Here is a 20,699-nt window from a genome sequence, read left to right on the forward strand (position 1 = left end):
CCAAAGAAAACAGGGACTGGAGACCAATTTTGGATCTCAGTATCTTGAACAGATCGGTCAAGAAAACAAGATTTCGGATGGTCACGCTGCAATCCATTCTTCCTCTGTTGGGAAGAGGAAACTGGATGTGCTCTATAGACCTTCAGGACGCTGCTATCACATAAAATGAACAGGCGCCTCCAGAAGATTCCTCCGCTTCAGGCTGGGAACCAGTCATTTTCAATTCAGGGCCCTGCCTTTGGTCTCACCACTGCCCCGGTGTTTACCAAATGCATGGCAGTGGTAGCTTCTCACCTGAGACGCACAAGGATTCCAGGTGTTTCCATATTTGGACGACTGGCTCTCACAGCTCCCACCAAGCATCTCCTTTTGATGGCCAGAGATTACACTTTTCGTCTGTCAAGAACTGGGTATCTCAATAAATTGAAAAGTCTGTTTTGTTGCCTTGTCGCATTATTACCTACATAGGCTAAATTTAGATACTGTAAACATGTCTGCAACACTAACGAACCAAAGGATATCAGACATTCAGAAGTTGGTGTCTCTTCTTCTCAACAACAACAGAGCCAAGGCCAGGTTAGTTCTGAAGGTGTTGGGTATCATGGCAGCGGCCATACCTCTCCTCCCATTGGCCAGATACCACATGCGGATCCTTCAGTGGATGCTTTTTTCTCAATGGTCATACCAGGAACTTCCCATGTCTCACACCATTATGATCACGCAAGCGTGCAAAGCATCTCATGTGTCTCCATTTTGGAAAAAATTTTTAAATGTTGTTTTTTGGGCCCCCGGGCCGGGGGGCCCCAAAGGGGCTACTTTGGAACCCAAAAACCCCCTTTTTTCCCTAAAAGTTTTTTCCCTTCCCCCTTCAAATTTTTTTTGAAAAAACCCCCAAGTTTTTTCCCAAAAGGGTGTCTGAGTTAGCAGGCCCTTATAGCAGTGGGAGCCCTTTTGGTTTTCCATACGGACCAGGGGTTTTCATTAATGCGTACTAATCCTTCCTTTATGCCTAAAGGTGGTTTCTTTAGTGTGGCTTTAAAACCAAACTATTCATTTTGCCTACGTTTTTTTGCAGATCCTCAAAATAAAAGGGGAAAAGATTTTGCACACTTTAGATGTACACAGGCAATTATGCGTTATTATTTGAGCAGGACTAAGAATTTTAGGCAAGTCTCAAGCAGTTACTTGTTTCTTTGCTTTGAGTTCACAGGGGCAAATTTCCACCTGTGTGTCAAAACAAACCTTCATTTCTAGGTGGGATTGGCTTTTTGCATTGCATTTTTGTTATTCCCATCATGGGTAGAAAAGAGGTTCCAGCTGGGGATTAGGCCTCATTCCACTAGGGCTACTGCCACTTCAACAGCATTTCTAAGGGTGGCAACTAAGGATATTCTGGAAGCAGCTACTTGGAGTTCAGTGCATACTTTCTCTAGGCATTATCACCTGCCTATATACTCCTAAGACTAGGGCTGGTTTTGCCACAGCTGTTTTACAAAGGCATAAGTGGTTGTCAGCTCCTGCTACTTATATAATTTGCCAGCCTCCCTTACCTCTGCTTTGGGATTCTACCTGAGTTAGTCAGGACTGCAGCAAGGGAAGCACAGGCATCGAACATGAGTACAGTTTTGTACCTACCATAAATGTGTAGATGTTCGAGGATTCCCTTTGTTGCAGTCCAATTCTACTCCTCCTCCTTCCCTCTGTGTTTCGGGTTGGTTGTGTAGGTGAGTTTACATGCTTATATTTTTTTGTACATATTGCTTGTATATATTGTACATGTTTTTGGTGCAGGTTGTTTTTTGGGACTTGTCTTTTGGGTCTTCACAGTGACATCTGGGGCAAAGAAAAGACCCCGAGGAAATGACGCCGGTCATGCGCATTAGTACCCTGACGCACTTGACGTCAGTCTAAAGGCCGCCATGACCGGGACGTCCAGCCTTATAATACTCCTGGTATTCGGACCCGACTGGGACCAGCGGACTATACACCAATAGTCAGGACTGCAGCAAGGAGATCCTCGAACATCTACATTTATAGGTAGGTACAAAACTGTACTTTCCTGCCAGGGAAAACTAAATACACTTGGCAGACTGACTAAGCAGAAAACCCATGAGGACTTCACATGAGTGGAAACTCGAACCAAGGATTTTCAACATGTTGACAGTTCTGGGGGAAGCAACTAGGTCTATATCTGGTTCTACCCCATTTTGCCCTATCAGTTGGAAAAAGTTTGCTTAAAGGACTCCCCACAGACAAGCTTTTGGAAAGTGGATGCTCTGCCCCCTTCTCAACTTCAAAGTTTATGCCTTTCCTCCCTCTGCCTCTGCTCTCAAAGTACTACTAAAGATCAAACAAGACAAACCAAGGATGATTTTGATTGCTGCACAACCTGGCCACACCAACACTGGTACCCCTCCTGTGCAGGTGTCACTGCTTGGGCCCATGGCGCCTGCCTCAGACTCCTACCCTGCTGTCCTCAGTAGGAGAACCAGATTCTGCACCCTCAGCTTCAAACACTGAACCCAGCCTGGCTACAACAATTACCCAAGCTCTCCTTTGCCATCCCTCAGTAAACCAGTGATGGATGTCATTTTAGAGGCAAGGAGGCCTGAGTACTAGAAAAATTTTATGCTGAGAGAAAAATGGAAAAGATTATATTGCCTGGAACCATTATCAAGCTGATGAGCACAGCAGTGCCCAGTTTACTTCAGATTTTACAATATTTAACTGAGATGCTTCACAAGGGCCTGTTTTTTCCTCAATAAAAACTCATGCCTCAGCCATTTCAGCTCATTATAACACAGCACCTCCCTCGCTACTCTCTTCCACTACTCAAGCAGTTCCTCCAAAGGGGCCAAAAATTTAAGACCACCCAGGAGAGCTCCAAATCCAGCCTGGGACCTTAAACTTTGTATTGGAGAAATTCATCCCTTCCTCCTTTTAGAGCCAGCTGGTACTGCAGATTTAAAGAATTCCTTTCTTGGGAAACAGCTCTTTAGCCAGCTTCCCTTTTAGCCATCACTTCAGCAAGAAGGGTATCTGAATTACAGGTGGCCCGAATGGCAGTGGTGCCTTTTCATCATCTTTCATCACATGACAGGGTGTCCCTCAGGACCAATCAGTCTTTTCATGCCTGCCAAAGGTGGTATCCAGTAGTGGCCTTTTAATCCAGTCCATTTATTTGCTCTACCTTTCTTTCCTAATCCACAGAACAAAGGGGAATGGATACTGCACTCCTTAGATATGCACAGTACCAGACAACTTAGATTCTACTTGGACAGGTCTAAACCTCAAAGGATATTTGAACAACTGGCTGGTGGCATTTGCTGCAGGGACAGAGGGAAGGCTATTTCAAAGTGAACCATCTCAAATGGATAGGCCATTGCATGTTAATTTCTGCTATAAGCACCATGGAAAACCTATCCCACAGGGGGATCAAACCCCACTCAACCAGGACTACGATCTACCTCTACAGCCTTTCTCAGAGGCATACCTACCAGGGACAAGCATTACCCGTTTGCCAATTTTCTCTAGAGCTGGCTTTTGCCTCTGCAGTTTTGCAGGGCCTTATAGCTGGTCCTAATGCTATCTAAAATTCACTCCTCCCATCCCTTAGCTTTGGGAAACTACTCCAAATGTAATGACCTGCAACAGTGAAACAGACGAAGAACATAGTACAGCTGTGTATACTTACCATAAATGTAGATGTTCGAGTGTATTCATTCAATTGCAGTCCTAGATTTACCATCCCTCCAGCCCTCCTGACTTCTTTTGGCTCTACCTCTTTTCTCCTTTTCAGTGCTTAAAAGCTTTTTGGTGTATTTGCTTTTTTGTTTGAGGGTATAACCTTGTATATTTATAGATTTAATTGTTTCCCATTAGGGGGGCACCCGACATCTTTAGTCGGGGCAAGAAAAACTGATGTAATGACGCCCCGGCTGCATGTTTTATACCCCTGATGACCTGACTTCATGGAAGAAGAGGCATCAACCAACGTAGGACCAAGACTTCAGCACTGTTAATCAGGCCGACTGAGGGCTACTGCAAACAGAAAACCCAAATGTAATGACTGCAGCAGTGAGTACACTCTAACATCTATATTTATGGTAAGTGTACACAACTGTACTTTCATCTCTGTTGCAGTATTCATTTATAGTTGGTTTATACTTTGATTTTCTAGTAATTATTTCTTTTGGCAGCCACTATAGTTAAACTTAACAAGGCTTTCCTATGTCTAGGCAATTGTGATCCTATAGCCCAGCTCAAAAATTCCTTAGTTACACCCATTTGCTCACCCAATATTTCTGAGAGAGTGCTGTGAGGAATTCTTGTCTGCCAAATCATTATGCTCACTAAACATGCGATCTGAAGTCTTTTTCGTCTGGGTTCAACCTGTGGATTATTGGATCAGACCCTGATCTGAGAACAGCCATATCCTAAAGACTTCAGGCCCGGAGCTCCGTGTCATCTAGCCATAGTACTTTGCCCAACTAAGATTACCTCGGATCTCTTTTGCCATTTTCCTAGACAGCAACTTGGTCTTGAACTTCGTGGAGTGTATCCTTTTCCAAACACTTTTAGTTTAATCATGTTTTCTTTTCCTCTACCCCTAGTGTGTTTAGTTGTTAGTAGTTATGTAGTGCAAGTTTGGTAGTTTAGGAAGTGTGTTTTTTGTTTATGGGCTGTTCTTGCCATCTGTGTGTTAGTTTGTAATTTCTGTTTTAGTTAATAGGATAGTGTGTGTGGTTTTTGTGGCCGTAGTACTTGGGTAGGTCAATAGTCTGTGTAGAGTACATGATGTGCATGACCTGTATGTTTGTTGTCCTGGGGCCACTGACCTCGATTCACAGTGTGCTATTTGGACAATGGACATTATGTTGGAAGTGTCGAGGGTGGTTAAAGGTGCAGCAGACTTCAAAGTCTCAAAAGACTCTGAAGACACGGTTTTCCACTTTGCAGTCTATTGCTAATGTGCCCATGTGTCTGCTTTCTAATGCAGCTGATGCCGCATCCCAAGCTGCTGGCACCAGCATTGCCATGCATCATCACTCTCGAGTAAGTTTGGGTAAGTTTGTGGACTGTTTCAAGGCATCCTTTATTAACACCCCCTATGATGGCTGTTCACCTTTCAGACCTAAGGTTAAGGATACTTTTACCAGGAGTGAACAGAATGGAAAGACACTATCTGCTATTGGAGTACGTTTTCCCTTCTCTTGGAACCAGAAGAAGAGAAACTACTTTAGAAAACCGCAACAACCTTTTCAGGAGGCTTGTTTGGAAGATTCTTCATGTTGCAAGGGGGTAACCACAATGGGTGCCTCCTGTGTGGCAGTGGTGGTCTGCAGAACCTAGATTTCCATGGAGCTTTGTGTGAGAGGCCCTTAATCATGAAGGGTTGCTCAAATGTTTCACTTGGGAGGCAGTTGTGAGTCATTTGGCTCTACACCCAGAAGTTTGGGAGGCCATCACCTTAGACACATGGGTTATGAGTCATATCCAGAGGTTACACAATTCTATTTTTAGACTCTTCCAGGGTAAATCCCAAACATCTTTCAGATGTGTAACCCCATCAGAGAAGGGATGCAGCCACTGAAATTCAGAATCTGTTAATAAATTGAGTCATCCTAGAGGTCCCACCAGACCAATGCAGATCTGGAGTCTGTTCAAGGTTCTTTTTAGTTCCAACGAAGAACAAAGACTTCAGGCCAGTCTTGGATTTGAGCACGTTAAATTGCTTCATCAAACAGACCAAGTCCCATTTGGTCAGGGTGCAGTCCATTCTGCGTCTCATGAGGAAGGTCGACTGGAATTGCTCAAAAGACCTCAAGGGCGCTTACTATCATATATAGATAGTGAGGCTTTTCAGGAGGCTTCTGTGCTTCTAGCTGGGAGCTTATTATTAGTTCAGAGCCCTAGTTTTGGGTGTCATCCCCCACTCCCAGGCGTTCACCAAGTGCATGGCAGTTGTGGCAGTCTGGTTCAGGCTGCAGGGGTAATAGGTTTCCCTTAACTGGACAATTGGCTCCTAACCACCAATAAAGAGCTTCATTAGTCAGTACCATGGACACTTTACTCCATTTGTGCTGTTCCTTTGGGATTACGGTCAACTATCAACAGTTCAGACGATAGAATTCATAGGTTACTTAGACACAATGGTGCATATTTTATCTTCTCAGATGGTGTCTTTACATGAAGTATATGCTAGTTAGTGGAAATGGTTTAGCTTTGTGAACCAACTCTGAAGGTTTGGACCCTCTCCTCAGGTGATTCTGACTTTCTTGCTGACTTTTAAATTGGGAGCCAGTTACTCTACTGTTTAAGGTGCATTTGACAGCAGTATCCATCTTTCATATTGGTGAAGATAATGTGCTCTTGGTGGCTCTAAAAAGTTTCAAAAGTCTTACTCAGGGGAACCTTTTTTTTGCGTCCTACAGTACAGGATCCTGTTTCACTGTGGTGTCTTGCCTTTTTTTTTTTTTTTTTTTTTAATGTTTCGAGTGCTTGCTGCACCTCAGTTTGAGCCATTAGCTATGACTGACTTTAAGTCATCTTGGAAGTTTTTATTCTTGGTGGTTGTTACCTCCGCCAAGCATGTGTCAGAACTGCAGGCCCTGTCCCCAGTACCTCGGTATTTGTTTTTCAGAAAGATAGGGTGTCCTCTGAACAGATTCTGCTTTTCTCCCAAAAGTGGCAACAGAGTACAGTATGAATTAGACCATTCTCTTGCCAGTGTTCTTTCCTGAGTTTTCAACTAAAGGAGGGCGTTATCTCAACATCTGTAGACAGTTGAAGTTTTATTTGGACAGAACCAAATCTTTCAAGAAGTCTAATCTAGTATTTCTCTCTCTTTCAAAGGCTTTTTTGGGTGCACCAATGTCTAAGGTTACTCTGTCCAAGTGGCTGTCTGCTTTTATTTCATTTGGATATAGTTTAAAAGGGAGGGCCTTGTCTCGTAAGCCAAAAGCTTATTCTGCTAGAGCTATGGCTATTTGTACAGCTTTATTTTTCTCCAGAGCTGCTTTGGATGATCTGGGCTGCTGCTACTTGGGTGTGTCATCACACGTTTGTGTCCCACTACATATTAGACATTCAGTTGAGTTTGTCGGCTTCCTTTGTTTCCACTGTATTGAGCAATATACTTTCGTAGGACCTCTCTAGGGATTTACATGGATGGTGACTCTGTCCCAGTGGTAGAACCCAGATGAAAAAGACAGCATCAGATATGAAAGTTATGTACTCTGCATATTGATAGAGCTGTGTTGCCCCTCCCTATCTTTGTCTCTCTCTCTGCCTCTCTTTCTCCACTGGGTTCAACATTCCCTCCCACTTACCACTTCCTTGTAAGCATGTGTTTTGCTCATTGAACGACTGAGTCAGGGAGAATTGTGCTTCTCCATTGTTGGGGTTCTTACTGTTTTCCTTTTGAGATTAAATGGTGGAAGCTTTTGCAGAAAGGGCAAACTCTGAGGCAATCCTAATTGGGCAAAGTATAATGGTTACAGGAGGCAGAACTGTGAGGCAGAAGTATTTAGCATATTGCTAGTCTCTGATCCAAGTCAAATCCGATAACCCGCAGGCTGAACCAGACAGAATCAGCACTGATCTATTGTTATGGTGACTACATAACCTTCATTTCCAAATTGCACCCATTTGCTCAGTTAGTATTTCTGACCGAGTACTCTGTAGAGAATTGTTAATGTCTGTCAAATCATTACACGCCCAAAACTTATTTTCCCAGTTACCTCTTTCTTCCCCATCACACATCCAACATTTGCAGTCTACCTGAGGAAAATTTCTTTGGAGTCTGATTGAGGTGTAAAAATACCTATGCAAACTGTTCCAAGCAAAAATCCTAAATCTTTCAGACTTTATTACATATGTGGCTGGCATACTTATTTCCTCCCATTGTTTCCTTGTGAATTGCTTCTCCAATCTCTCTTCTAATCTTTTCTAACCTCTCCTGATTGGTTCCTAAAGTTGACATGCACTATTTGGTATGCCCCATTATTTATTTATTTATTTGCAGTAGCTTCTGTTCCAAATTAAACTAAAAACTGTACAAGAGGAAGTCTTTTTTTAGGATTTCCCTATCCCTTTCTGTTTGGCTGTACTGTGTCAATCCCTGATGGGGAAGGCAGTCTCTAGCCTGTAGAACAAATGTCTTCTTGGTCTCTTTCCATTCTTTACCTTTCCCTCTCTAGTTATTTGTGCCTAGTACCTTGGTTCTTTTGTTAGTTTTCTCCTTTAGAGTTAGCCCTCTTGCGTATTCTTTGTATCCCTAATTGGAGTCATCCCTGTTGTCTTACCTATTGGCAGAATCTCTCGTCTCCATTCTCGTGTTGGCTTAGTTCTTAGAATACTTCTACTTTATTTATACAATATTGTGTATGACTGTTAGTCTTCTTAATGTTCTGGATTAAAAATCCCTCTGTTTATTTCTTGAATCCCCCCAACTTCATCATCATAATCCCTGAGCCTTAACTGTGTAGCTCTAAAATATCCCTTCAAATCAAGTAATCCTAAACCACCTTGTTCTATTGGCAGAATCAGCTTGTCCCATTTGACCCTTGCCTTCTTCCCCTCCCAGATAAATTTCTTCAACTTTTTATCAGTTGCTGTCCATGACTTCTCCTCTGATTTGATAAAAATATATGTGACTTATATATAAAACTAAAGGGACTGAAAACATTTTCACTGCTTTTGGTATCCATATCCATAAACAATAGCCTCCAGTTTAATAGTTTTTGTATTAGCTTTTGTTTAGTCTCTTCCCGCATATCTTTAGCTGTTATAACAGAATCCTTTTTAATCCATACTCCTAAATACTTCATTTTATTGTGTCCCCATAAATATGGTTGTGGCTGAAACAAGTAGCTTACAGCTATAGCCTTTATTTTCTCCTCTTCAGTTTTATACCCAGAAAGGCTTGAAACTGTCTCTGAATGCTCTGCAAATAAAGCCAACTTTTCTTTATTATCGTAACGATTATAACCTTGAATTTCTGAGTACCTTGTTTTCTTTGCCAGTGGCTCTAATTATAAAGTAAATAACAAAGGGGAAAGAGGACACCCCTGCCTGGTTCCTCTCTTGACACTCGGCTTGAAAGAGAGGAACCTTCCCACTTTAATTTTTGCCTCTGATACCTCGTATTTCGCCTGATTAACTTTATTGTATCGGGGACTACAAATGCTTCCATTGCCTTGCTGCTGAAATCCAAGCTTACTCGTCAGTTGCTTTCTCTGCATCACAACCCATCAATCACAAGCAGTATTTTCTTGTATTCTGCCTCCCTGTATATCATCATTATTCTGGTAATGTTGCCAAATGGTTGCCTTCCCCTCCACAAAAAAACACATTTATCCTTGTCCGTCAGTTTTGGCAACACCTTTGCCATTCTTTTAGCTATTATAGACCTAAACATTTTATAATCATGGTTTAAAATTGATATGGGCCTATATGAAGATGGGTCTGATTGATTATTCGTATTTGTAGGTATCAAAACCACCAGAGCTTTCTTCCTCTCCTTTTCAAATACTGTTGAAACCTTCCCAATCTTTTACATTAACTCCTAGCTTCCAAACTTCCACAGGAATACCATCTATTCCTAGAGAATGTACTGTAGATTGGTTTGTAGGTCACCATTTTTATCTCATATCCTCGTATCTTAATTGTTGATTAATGTAATCGTATCTTAATCTTAATTGTGAGCCTCACCTGCTTCTAACCTTGGCATACCTAACTCTTCCGTAAATATTTTCATTTGTGATCTCTCTTGATTTCCACATTTCTCTGCTTTATAAAATTTTTTATAAAATTTCCAAAATATCTCTAACTGTACAGGATCTCTTGATTAGTTTTCTTTTTTAGGCTCCCTAAGTTTGGCAACAACCCTTTCCATTTTCTGTTGCCTAACTTGTACATTTTTTGTGCTCTGGAGTTATCAAAAAGCAGTTGCTTAACAGCAGTCTTTCTCAACTGATGTATATTACCCAGATACTCCCTTATTTTCTTGTCTTGTTCTGTGAGATTCCCCTTATTCTGCAATACTTTAGCCTTTGCCAACTCTTCTAAATAATTCTGTTACTTCTTAACCAGATCTCTTTTTCTTTAATTTCTACTCTGTTTTTAAACTCCCCTTTCATTTTATCCCTGTCACTAGCTATAATTTTTGAAAAAAAATTATCTTTTCCCTAATAAATCTTGTTTAATTTCCACTACCCATTCCTTAGCTCCTCAAGGTAGGGAAGTGCTAGTGTCTCATTTTCACTTCATAACCCTGTGTTTTTATTTTGGTTATTGTCATGTGATCTGAAATAGGTTTTGGATGCATGTTGAAGCTTTCAATTAAATGCACATGTTCCCGAGAAAATATGTCTAGTCTAGTAAATTCTCTGAGTTTCTACTACTGAATTCATGTCTTCCTTACTAATATTTCATAAATTTCTCCAGAGGTCTACCCTTTTGTTGTATATTCCCTTTTAGGTCCCCCCGATACACCTTCATTGTAGCAAATCGGGTTCCAGCTCCCACTTGGAAGTAATATTCCCTGTTGAAAGCTGATTATTTCTCCCAGATTTTCTTAAGCTCCAAGTAGCAGTTTTAGTTGGAATATAAATACATGCCTGCGTAATTCTTATCCCTTGCCAGTAGCCCCTTACTACCAAAGATCTAACATTATTAGCATTTTTCCTCTTCTGTCGCTATTGGCGTGCGTAATTCTTATCCCTTGCCAGTAGCCCCTTACTACCAAAGATCTACCACTGTTAGCATTTTTCCTCTTCTGTCGCAATTGGAGCTCCTACAGCAATTAGTGTAAGCACTTCCTGTTTCCTTTGTGTCTAATATTTTGTTGAATATCTTTACTGAAATTCTTTCTTTATCAACTTCACATGCTCAGTTATTTCCAAATGTATCTTCTTTAGCGTTACTGTTTGCACTTTGTGTTTCTTAAAGTAATGCAATACTCTTACCCTTTGTGTGTACTGTGAGGCCATTCACATTCTAGAGTAATATGGCTAGTCCAGCCTTTATGATGAGAAGTTATTATTCCCTTTAACGGCTTTTTTAGATGTCTGTTTCTAGCTTTTGTGACACATGCACCCAATGTCGGTCAGGTTGATCTTTTATACAGTTGTTTCTTGTCCTCTCTATTTTAACCTATATTGTGTTTTACAAGACTTTTTGTTTTAATGAAAACACAAAACATGTCCCCAGAACCTATTAACTTAAAACAAACACAGTAAACGTATGTACATTTTAAAACAGTGAATTTTAATTGTCCCAAATCGACAGCTGCATCTGCAGGCATTACCTAACCTAAAATAGTTATCAGTGCTAAGGTGCATGTAACATGTAACAACCTGTGCTGCTGCTTACACTAATTGCTGTTTAATCTTGTCTTATCTTTAGTCCCTTGCAAGATGTGAAAAACGGCTTACATGCTTTTAAAAAACGTTGTCTTAGCCAGTGAAAAGGCTGCCTTTAAATAAAACTAAATTGCACACTGTCTAGTAAATGCTTTGAGGTATTTAGGTACCAAGAAAGCTGTTCTCTTATTCACTTCCAATAATTTCAAACTTTATTTTTTTGCTGAGCTGCTTGCCTTCGTACCATTTAGTTTTATGATTCCCTCAGAAAACAATGCCCAGAACTCTTGATTTTTCTGCCTGCACCTGTAGTCAGCTTATCTCCATGGAAAAATACAAACAGACTATATAGCTGCCCTCAGATGAAGACTTCTCAATTCACATTAAATATTTATTTGCTAAAGGATATTTTTTCATTGCCTTCAGAGTGTTCTCTTATTTTTAAAGCCCACATGCTTAAAACAACTTATTAAATCCAGGCAGTCACCTGTGCAAAAGGAAGAGAAAATATCTCATTTCTACATATATTATAATCTGTGCACTTTACACCCCATCCCCCTTCCTTAACTGCTCAAGATTTCAGCATATTAACTTAAACATGCTTTGTCTGGCCTGCTTTCTCTTTTTACTTTGTAATGCATGCATTTCTTAAAACTAAAAAAGTACTTTTAACTTCATCCTTTTCAATGATTGTTGTATGTGATAATACTTTATTGTATAACTTGCAGTTTATATCATGAAACATTTTATACAAATAAAAGAACAAAACTTGTTTTACTTGGTTACTTTTTTCTTTCTTTTTCTTTTAGTGTCCTTCCAAACATTAATGACATGAAGTGGGGTATTTGCCTTTCATTCCTCCCAGAAGTTTAACAAAGTCAACAAATGTTGAGTCTTTTTCAGCTACCTTTTCTTGTACAGCCATATTTCACAGATCTGATTGATGCATTATGGTCTCACATTTGTTCACTAATTTCAGTGTTGCTGATGGTCGTCCTGTTCATCTCCATCTCCCAGACCCAGACCCTGGTTCAAGTCCAAGGTACTGCCGATTCTTCTAGTCAACAATTGTGCTTTTTTCTGTCTCAAGCATTTTCTTTTGGAACATTAGAAAAGGTTTCAATAACTAGGACTTTTTTGAGCTTTATTGTTAGAAGAATGGGAAGCAGAGTCCTCTACTCTTTGATGGCTCACTTTTTGTTGGAAAAAACTTTTCTGTTTCCTCCTTAGCCTATTCCACAGCCTGAATCTCTAACCTGTCTTTTGACATTCCTCACTTGCTGGGATAAATTTGTCTCACTTTTTTCTGATGTACAGTGAATAATCATTTTCCACAAACATTCTATCGTTTCCAGTTTTAATACTTGATCCTGACAAAGCTGTGGCAGAATTGCAAACTCTTTCTGCTGGTGTGATTTCATCCTCACTAGTACAGGTCTTGGGTACTTTCTCATGGCCAGGTTTGGAGCATACATGCAATGTGCCTTTTGTGCTGTGGAATACCTACCCAATTGCTTATTTGTGCTTTCATAAAATTAATACAAATTTGTTCCTTTCATTTTCTCTGGTACAGCAGAAAATCTCAAGTTTTTTTCTATTTGCTGTGCCCTCTAACTCTCTACCCTTTTTGAAACATCTCTTCTTGAGCAGCATCTTACTCGAGTCAGCCTTTTATTCATTTCAACCTCTAATTTTTGCCATTTTGTCAGTTCATCTGAACAGCTGTTTAATGCTTCTTCCAGTTTTTCCAGCCTTGTATTTGTGTTGATATACTCCTTGAATGTTTCATTTATTTTAATCAGCTCTGAGCACATTTGATTTATTTTTTCCTGCAGATTTACTGGAAGCCAGCACTTGTACCAGAGCTGGAGCTTTAACTGCTTTTTGCTGAACAGTTGAAGGATTTTTTCCAATCAGTGTAGTCTCTTCATCTTTACTAGTTGGTTTTCTTTTAGGCTAAGTTTCTAAATTGCTGGCATCCACACAGTGTACTTACTAGCAAGTAACTGAATTTTACTAAAACTGGCAGAATTACAAGCCACTGTCTCTCTGGTTCTTTCACAATGGGAGATTTGAAGTCCAGCTGTTGATCAGTGTGCAGCTATCTTGGAAGTCTGTCTTATCTTTTTTCAAGCCTGTTTACTTTACAGAAACTTGTTTATAGCCTAAGTCAATAACACTGATGTGGATCCTTGCCTTTATGTAAAGCTGGGGATATTAGCCTGTTATGCATATAATATGATCAGTACACTTTTACATCCCCTATCCCACAGTCCTTAATATTTTATTAAGTTTAACTTGCTTCTTTGTAGCTATTTTTAACTTATTACAGTGTAAACCCATTACAACTAAGAAAAACACTTTCTTGCTTCAGTGTCTTTAATATTTATTTATTTATTTGCAGTTTGTTAACTGGGATACTCCATTGTGCCAAGATGAGCCCTTTTTCAATGGAGGCCCAGGGAGAAAAGCTCCATGTGCATACATTTAAAACAAAAAAAAAAAAAACTTGAATTAATACAGAAATAATACAAAAAATATATAAAATTAGAGCAGTTATGCAGCAGTCAGTGATGAACACCCTTGCCTCACATTTAAAATACCCCTGAATGCACCCTATCTAAAATTGTTTTACAATATAGCTTGTAGTTTATATCATAAAACATTTATGCACGTTAGTAAGGACAAAAAACATTCTTACAATTACTTCAGTCCATTCAGTGGACTTAATGTTAATGACATAAAGTAGTGTATAGTTGCAGTTCACCTACCAGTTTAACAGTAAAATTTAGTTTTTCTCAGCCAATACTTTTTTGCAAAGCCACATTTCACTTGTCTGTTCCCAAGATCTGACGGAATTGATACTTTGTAGCCTCCCATTTATTCAATAATTTCCTGCTGTTGCTTACCTACTTCCTTATCTCAGCCTTCCAACACCAGTCTGTGGTCAAGTCCAAGGTAATTTTTTCATTAGCTCCTGTTTGTTTTTTTTTCCTCCTGTCACTCACTCAAGCATTTTCCTTTGCAAAAGTGTAAAATGTTTTGCAGGATAAGTGTGTGTATGTGCTTTGTTATTGACAGAAGAATGGGAAGCAGAGGCCCTTTCTGCTTGCTAGCTCACTCATTGTTGGCTAAACGTTATAACTTTCTTACACTGTTGTGTATCTTAACATCTCCCTGATCTTCCAAGAAAAAAACATATTGAAGAAACCTGAACATACCTCTCAACGTCTTAGAGCAAGAAATCTGGACAAAGCCATAAATAATAGTGGGACAAAGGACCAAAAATAGGGACAATTTTTAAATAATGTTCTTACAAACTTAGAAAGCTAATAGAATAACAGCTATTACATTATCTTGGATTTTCTGAATGGTATGAAGTCTGAAACTCAAATATCTGTTATTTTTTTTAACTTGAATCTTTAATGATTTGCTGCTAGTTTGCCTGAAAACCACATTTTTTAAAAAAATGAACCCAAAATATGAGGCAAAAATCTGGACATTCTGCGAAAATCTGTATAGTTGAGAGGTATCAACTTCCCCCACCAACAGTCTTACTGTGATTGGTCAGTCCAGAGGAGGGAAAATCAGCAGTCAAGAGTGCAAAACCTTCAGTACTTTTCTTACTGCCTCATGAAAAAACAGCTTAGAGGCTTCACAAACAGCAGCAGCCAGCCTTCAGATCCTTTCTGACAGATCAGTCTTCTTTGGGGATGCTTTCCTTACAGAGAATTTAATTGTTATATAGTTGGACTATATATAATTTTTTTAGTTTTTTATTTTATGTAGTACATGTTTTTTGTAGGAAACACATTATTTCTTTCCAATTCTGAGGGGATCAGGCATTGCTGCACCCAGACCTGAAGAACCCCTGTACTGTAACTTTGCTGTTAGCAGAACACCCTTAAGGACCAAATTTCAGGGGAGTTTATGTACATTCTAGTGCTAGGCTTCCTGGTCTTGTTCAAGAAAAGCCCCCCCCCCCCCCCCCCCTCAAGTGGAAAACTTTTTCCATATGATGTGCATTTAGGCCATAGAGCCCACAGATGCCAATGAGCCAAATATTTTAGAATGTGTAGCTTTTCCAATGTAACTTGTCCTATTTCTTGATTAAAGTGCATCTTGCTGCATGTCTCCCTTTGGGCTTCCTCCACCCCAGACCATTTTATGCTTCATGCAGTAATAATTCTAAGCCATTAACAGCAGCAGGATGTGAAATGTATTAATCGCCTAGTAAATCTATTCTTAAACAGTGCAGACTCTGTCTATAAAACATTGTGATATGGCTACCTGTAAATTCCAACTTGTAATAATGGCAAACTTTTCTGGAGGTCAGTAGTCCATAAACTCATTTCCCAAAACCCATGAATCTGTTCTCGCTCTGCATTTTTGCTTTTTTTCATAATAGGAATATACTACATGCATAGCTACCACCAGTCTTACCCATAGATGTCAAATGTTGACAGAATAGAGAGACAGCAGTGTTTTAGAAAGTCATTGGTAGCCTGTGGAAATTAAGGATCACTGTTTGTTTTATTTATGTGCTTTACTGTTTCAGGTGTAACAGGTGAAGATGTTCATTTTAACCTAATAAGCCAAGTAAAGAGGTGCCCCCCTCCCGACTAGCCAGTCATTGCAAACATTGCCCTTTTGTAAGCAGGAGCCAGTCACACTGCAGTTTTCTTGTGTCTTCAGCCATAGCCTTCTGTGTGTAAGCATGCAGTGGGTGCATCATGAAACATAACCTCTTACTTGTTTGCTTGAATGATGTAGACTGTAATGCACCCCTGATCCCACTCCCTGTTGGGTGGATGGCCCTGATATGTTGGTGGTCTCCACCAAGGATGCATTAGTGGAAAATGCAGTCTCCATCAGATACACCATCTCTCCCCAGGGAGAGGCGGCAGAGCTTTGTGGCTTCATTCATGGTCCACTCATGCTGACTGTCCTGATGTCTGGCCTACTGACAGAACCATGGCCTCTGTCCCCCTGTGCCTCAGAGCCAGCACTTGCTAGCTCTTTGTTCCATGGAACATATTGAATGTCACGTAGGAAAAACATTTTTTTCAGTTCATCATTTTGTTAATGTTGTGCTTTGGACATGGATGATGTAGGCTTCAAATACTGTGGCTGTTTGGTTCAATAATTTTCTAAAAGGGCTTACATCTTTGTGGCTCAACTATTAGAGAGTATTCTAACTAGAGACTTTCTTGCCCACAACTTTAGTTGGCACAAAGTGGAATTTTAATTTAGTGTTCTTGTACTGAAAGAGCAGTGTTGGCAAAGGCTTGACAGAATCATTCACTGTTAAGCTCATCTCACTGGCATCATTTTTTCCAGATTTCTTTTCTTTCTTTTTTTTTTTTTTAATTTTCTGTGTAATAAAACCATCAAGCTGAGACTAGAAGAACCTAATTGAACAGAGTATTTAAATCATTAACTTTTTTTTCAAGTTCATTGATTGCCGAATCAGTATAGGTCCATGATAATTTGGAATGCATCATGGAGAAGTTTACCTCAATTAGTGACTGATTTCCTAAACTAGGAGGCTATGCATTTAAGTACTTCATGTCTAGGAAGAAGGAATAGTTGTGTAAAATCTTATCATAACCATAGATGTCCATCTCTTCTATATGTTGCAGTATTCATTACAAGAGGGAGTTTGCCTCCAGCTGACTCATACATCTGGCCAGTATACCAAAGTCTTAATGCTACTGTAAGATTCGTGTGAAACCGCACATCATCCAACATACATCGGTCATAAAGAGGCGTTTGGTATAAAGCGGATGTCAGCAGGCACCAACCTTAAAACTGAATGCCTCCATGCAACAGCCTGGGCTTGGGTGAAAGAACATGCCACCGGGAAAACGGGCAAATATTAGGGGGAAGGCAGGGGGGGGAATAGTACTGCGGCATATAGAGGAGAAGGACATGTATGGTTGTGGTAAAAGTTTTTACAACTATTCTATGTCTTATTCATATGCTGCAGTATACATTACATGAGGGAGAATATCAAAGCTCATGCATAGGAAAGATTGGATGGAGGGCTAGAAACATTTTCTACAGACTCATGAAGAATAGCTCTGGCTAATCCATCCCTGGACCTGGAGATGAAATCCAGTTTATAATGTTTAGTGAAAGTGTGGGCCGAGGACCAGGTAGCTGCCTCCAGAATAGAACTAGTGTCCAAGCCCTTAAAGAAGGCTCCAGATGAGGACACTGCCCTAGTAGAGTGTGCCCTCACAGGAGAAGAAAGGCTGTTTTCTTTGATGGAATAACTGAAGGAAATAGCTTAGAAATCCAAGAGGAAGTAGTTTGCTTGGAAATAGGTTGACCCAGGGCCCTTGGATGGTAAGAAACACAGGTGCTCAGATTTTTGGACGGGTTTGGTTTTCTCCAGGTAATAGCGAAGTTGCCAATGTACATCCAAAGTGTGCAGAATCCTCTCACTGGAGGATTGAGGAGAAGGAAAAAAAGGTGTGAAGGTTGAAAGACTGACTGATAGATAATGCATTACCCACTGTGGGCATAAGAGGGATTAGTACATAGGGATACCCTCTCTCTATGTAAGTCTTTAAAGGGGGGAGTTGGACATCAGAGCTTGAAAATCAGAGACCCTCCTGGTGGAAGTAATGGCCATCAGCGAACAGTTTTCCATGTGCAATGTTGTAGGGAAGCGGAACTTGCTGGCAAGTTTCTCCAAAACAAAATTGAGATCCCAAGGAGGAGGAACTGGCTTCCTTGGTGGTCTGATGTGTAGGATGCATTTAAGGAACAGTTTGACTTCCAACCTAGAGGCTAAAGGAGGTGACATAGGCAGAGAGAATAGGAGAGAGGCTGAGATAGCTAAGAGGTGGGCTTTCACAGAAGATTGACGGCCTGCTCTTCATCATTTCACATAGATGGTGTTAAGACTTCCACTAAATGTGGTTGTAGATCCTTTTTAAACACCAGATGGAAAACCTCTTCCATTTAGAAATGTAGGATTTCCTAGTAATGGTCTTCTAGCCTCCTGCAGAACTTTAATCACGTCCTCTGAGAAAAGGTGTCTAAAGGGAAGTAAAATCCTTTCACCCACAGGGTCAAGTTCAGAGCTGACAACTGTGGATGCACTAGAGTTCCCTTGTCCTGTGTGAGCAGATCCTTCCTGTGGGGTAGCGTGTAGTGATTGCCCTGGCTAAGTGCAGGAGGAGGGGGAACTAGTGCTATGTTGGCCAAAAGGGGATCACCGGCAAGATTTTTGGTTATTCCCGCTGAATCTTCAGAAGGACCTTTTGGAGAATAAGGAAGGGGGGAATGCATACAGAAACATCCCCTTCCAACAGAAAGAGCACAAGGGATGTGGAATGCTGGCAAAAAATTTTGTAAAGTTGTCTGTTCATGGAGGAGGCAGGCAAACAGACCTACTTGAGGTGTACCCCGTCGATGGTCCAGGTCCTGAAACACAACCCTGTGTAACATCTGTTCGTTGATTTGGATTTGCTTAAGGTGTTTGGCACCACATTCTGTGCTGAAGGAAGATAAACAGCCTGAAGAGAGATTTGGCTTTGTAATGCTAATTCCCAGGCCTGAAGGGCTAATCTGCATAGGAGATGAGACTTTATCCCTCCTTGTTTGTTGATGTACTAGAGGACCGTGGTGGTGCCTGTGAACCACCTTAGTACCCCTGGGGAAAGCATGAGTTTGAAGATTTGAAGAGCAAAAATCAAAACCCTAATCTCTTTTATGTTGATGTGCTCCTTTATCTGGGTTGTAAACCATGCACACCATCTTGTGTCCAAAGCATCGGTGTACAGCTCTTGGGTGGGGAGGGGGCTGTAGAGCTAGGCCTGCGTTCCTTGACACTTGACAGATCCACCAATCTAACTCCTTTTTAAACAAGGTAGGAGTAGAATAACAAAGTTCAGAGGATTGGAGTATTGCATCCAAACTGTCCTTAGAAACCACTGAATTTTCCTCGTGTGTAACTTGGCCAAGGGGAGTATGGGAATAGTGGATGCCATGAACCCCAGGAGACATGGGAAATCCCTGGCAGTCAAGGCTTGCAGGGGTAAAAAGCCCTGGAGATAGGAAATAAGGAGTAGGACCTTCACTGTGGGCAGAGAGGCTAGCATCCTGTTTGAATCCTGCAGCTGAGAAAAATGTGGTCTTGTGAAGGGGTCAGAGAGGACTTAATTTATTGTGAAGCCTGAACTCTGTAGAAATCATGAAAGTCAGATTCTCTAGAAGAAGGTCTGAGGACTGGGACTGGATGAGCAGTTCATCTAGGTATGGGAAAATCTGTGTACCCTGTAGTCTGCACTAAGCTATGACAGGAGCTAAGTATTTTGTGAAGATCCTCGGTGCCGTACACATACCAAAGGTCAAAGCACAGAACTGCAATTGTGAGGAAGCAACAGAAAAACAAAGAAATTTCCTGAACTGATGATGAATGGGAATGTGAAGGTAGGAATCTTTCCTGTTTAATGATGGCGTGAAGGCTTGGGGAAGAAGGGTGGGTAAAGTCAGCATCCAAAAGGTATTCAACTCATTACATCCGAGTGGCGCCTCCAGCTACATCTGCAGTTAGCTCCTACTGATACCTCTAGGCGTCAAGTATTGTTTGTTCATATTTGCATCAATAATTCCCAAACCATGCTATATACAAGTTTTTAAAAGATTTCATCTTAAAGCTTACACAATGGCAAAATCTACTGTATTAATATTTGACCGCTGTCTAGTGCAAGTAAATAGATATTAACTGTTTTATTGTATTTTATATAGCTATAATTTACACATTTTTCTAAATTTCTCTGCAAGCAAGTAACACAGACAGAACTTAGCCTCATATGAAAGCTCTCAACTAGATGAATAAAATACTGCTAATATTATGTGTGTATCTTGAGTGGTTGTTGAGATATTGTAAGTTGTTTACAAAATATTGCAAGTGTAATAGTTAGTGTGTTTACTGTGGCTTATAAAATTTGGTTTAAGACGTAGAACCTAAAGAATAGTGCCACTATAAAAACAGTTTATGCTGAAGAGTTTGCCATTTACACTTTTTTATAACCCCTATGGTTCCAGTTGAACATTTGTTTGACATGTGAGGACATCATTTGATTCTGTCAGAAGGCTTAGGCTCTGCCCATTGGAAGTTACAGTGCAAACTTCCTGAGCTGCATTGGAGTGAATTACTTAAATGGGAAAGGTCTATAATGGGCTTTTGGAGGCCATCCTTTCCGGGGACGAAAAATTATCCTGGAGTAGAATCCTTTCCCTAGTTGGCAGATAAGACTTGATGAAAAAGTTCCAGTTGTTCTTTTGGTGGCTGTTGGATAATGAGGGTTAGGGGGG

At 40.5% G+C, this 20,699-nt stretch overlaps 1 protein-coding gene across 5 annotated transcripts in view; it reads left to right on the forward strand.

The window, feature by feature from the left end:
* USO1 (USO1 vesicle transport factor) overlaps positions 1-20,699 on the forward strand; it is a 1,866,649-nt gene that overhangs the window by 142,734 nt on the left and 1,703,216 nt on the right. The gene's annotated exons all lie outside the window — the stretch shown is intronic.

This window comes from Protopterus annectens, chromosome 2.part0 (genome assembly GCF_019279795.1).
Source record: "Protopterus annectens isolate FY-2018-M chromosome 2.part0, PAN1.0, whole genome shotgun sequence".
Lineage (NCBI taxonomy): Eukaryota > Metazoa > Chordata > Ceratodontiformes > Protopteridae > Protopterus > Protopterus annectens.